The sequence below is a fragment of the Macrotis lagotis genome, chromosome X, assembly GCF_037893015.1.
Source record: "Macrotis lagotis isolate mMagLag1 chromosome X, bilby.v1.9.chrom.fasta, whole genome shotgun sequence".
NCBI lineage: Eukaryota > Metazoa > Chordata > Mammalia > Peramelemorphia > Peramelidae > Macrotis > Macrotis lagotis.
In genome coordinates, this window is record NC_133666.1 from 37,870,710 (window position 1) to 37,873,806 (window position 3,097).

Genomic DNA, 3,097 nt, shown 5'->3' on the forward strand with positions numbered 1-3,097 from the left:
CCAGAGGATATTATGCAGACTATTTAATTAAAAGCATAGAGGGAGTATCCACCATGATAAAATCTATGGTGTTTTCCATATTGAAAAATGTTAGGATAAAATGATGCAGAAATGACTCAGTCTCTAACAATAAGAGCACTGTAATGCAGGAGATTCCTATAAAGTTGGCACTTCCTAGGCAACTAGGTAGTATAGTGGATAGGGACCTGGGCCTGGAGTCAGCAAGACCGGAGTTTGAATTCTACCTCAAATCTGTGTGACCCTCTGCAGGTCACTTGAAAATCTTTCTTGAAGTCTAGAATGAGGTCGGGTTTGATTACCTATTGTTTCCCCTTTAGCTCCAAATCTCACATTTCATGATAATACCCATTACTTCTGCAGAATTGTCCCAAGAAGTAAATGAAAATAGATCTTTCCCACAATATTACCTGGCTCCCCCTCCTTCTCCTTCTCCTCCATCTCTTCCTTCCTTTCCTTCCTCCTCCTCCTCTTCTTGTTCTGGTTCTTTTTATCTTGTCCTTGTTCTTCCGTCTTCTTCAGCATAGATTAGCTTTCTCACTTCCCAGCCCACTATCATTTAAGGCCATTTTTCACTTGGATCTGTGCTCAGCTCATCAACTGGGCTTCGCTACTTCATAGTGAAGCTCCCTACCCCACCCCCGCCCCTGCCGCCATTCTGCATCCCTCAAAAAGGTTTCCCCTCCCCCCCCACAACAACAACAGCAACAGCAACCACCTTGACATTCATCATCCTATGCTAAAGCCCCTTTCTACTTCTCCATCAACTGGTTGCTTTTCATTAAGGAAATAATTTGAGAAAAACCCATTTGTTGTATCCATAATGGATTTTTTTTGACTGATTTTCCATTTATTAGACATTCATCTGGATGGGTGCCTGTACATTTTGCAAAAGGTTTAATGTGGAAAATTATATCTTTGACCATATGAAATCCTTGCTCAAAATTACATTTTTTTGTCCATATCTAAGGAGCTCAGGGTACTCTGCAGATATTTTCTTATTAATGCTCAAAACTCTCTGGTGAGATATATAGCAACAATTATAGAACCCATTTAGAATGCAAGCAACAAAGACTAGGCGAGGTTAACTTCTTTAATGTAAAGGCAAGCTGTGGAATATAGGAAAAGAGCCTGACTTTTCCCATAACTAGTCAAGAGCAGGAAAATTACCTTTTTATATTAGAAAAAATTATTATAATAATAGTAGCACCTACCACTACTGTTCTGTATTTATCTTCTTTGAATTAATTTATGTATGTATTCTCTCCCCTATTATAATGTAGGTTTCTAGAGGGCAGGGACTTTTTTTTTTTGCTTTTTCTTTGTATTATGAATACTTAGTACAGCATCCTACACACCGTGAATACTTAGTAAATACATATGAATTAATTGCTCTAGAGAATTCCCACCCAGAGAGAGGAGATGGAGTTAGCAAGTGATGAGCATAATTTATGGGATGGCCATTACTGTAGATACCACAATAATAATAATAATAATAATAATATTAATAATAATACTAAAACAAATATTTATATAATACTTTAAAGTTTGCAAAATACTTTCACAAGTAATATCTCCTTTGATACCATTTTAGAGATAGGGAAACAAGCAGAAAGAAGTTATGTGAGCTGCCGAGGTTCACACAGAGAGCCAATAAGTTGCTGAGGCAGGATTTGTACTTGGGTCTTCCTAATTTCATGCCCAATCTACTGCTCTATCCACTGCACCCTCTATCTGCCTCTACATGTTCCTTTTTGAAATCTATAGTTCTCTGAGGAAGAGTAAAAAAGAAATGTTGGCATAGCACAGGCTGGTGACTACCATGGGCTAGACTACTGAGAAACATTGAAATGTCATCAGCTAGGTCACACAAACAAGCCTGTACCATTAAGGGAAAAGCATAATTTTCCAATAGATTATAAATTGAGAGCCAGAAATAACTTCAGAGGTGTTACAATCTACCACTTTCATTTGGTGGAAGACTGATATCTTCTTTAGTGTCTAAACGGAATCACTTATTTAAGGTAAAGAAGTCTTTCAATGCATATCAATTCATGTTTACCCTTTTATTTAGCTATTTTGATTCACTGAGTATATTTTTCCAGTAGAAAGTCCCAGTAAACTGAAAGCCAGAGAAGAAGTGACTTATCCAAAGTATCATTGATAGTCAGTAGCAGAGCCAGGATTCAAAACCATGTCCTCTGTTTCCAAAGGCTCTCTCAGTCCAGTCTACTCTGGACTGTATCTATTTTGTGTTCTATTCTGTATCTATCTACCATCTATCTTTCATCTGTCTGTCTGTCTGTCTATCTATCTTCATTCACTTACATATAATACACATGCCTATATGCATATACATATATAATTGTACATACACATACACAGGTAGAATAGCACTATTGGCTCTTAATACAATTGCCTGTCCTAGGTGGGCAATAGATCTTTTTTGTCCCCTCGCTTTTTCCTATGTGGAATAAAAAAAATCCTGCTTTCTTTCTCCCCTCCAGCTTGGGGGATGAAAAAAAATGTTAAAAACAGAGTACTAACTTGTTTCACGGATAGCCAATTGCCCCTCAAGCGAAACAAAGCATTGGCTTATTAACATTTATAGTCTGGAAACTTTTCTCAAAGTGGACTAGCAAAGGTATTGAAACAGAAATGGAAATAAAGATTTTAAAAACGTGGCTCGAGTCCACATTCATTTTTTTTCTGGGATACTTTTGAATTCTATTGTTGACATATTTGATGATTAATTAAAAAACAAGCATCCTACAAACACACAAAATGATCATGGTCACTGACAGACAGAACAGTGTCATCTCCCCATCCTTCCCCCCGCCCCAACAAAACTTTCTGGAGTTATTGATTTCTAGTGTTTAAAGAGATAGTATCCACATTGAAAATGATTTCCGTTTTCCCCTCAAGTAAGTCCTTTTCTAATTTAATGCAAATTACTTTAGAAGGTAGAAAATTCAAGGTACTTTAATCATCTTTTCCTTAAATAATTTTTAATCAACCAAAATTATACAATCTTGCATGCAATTAAGAATGTCATAGATGATACTTTGAGAAATTCTCC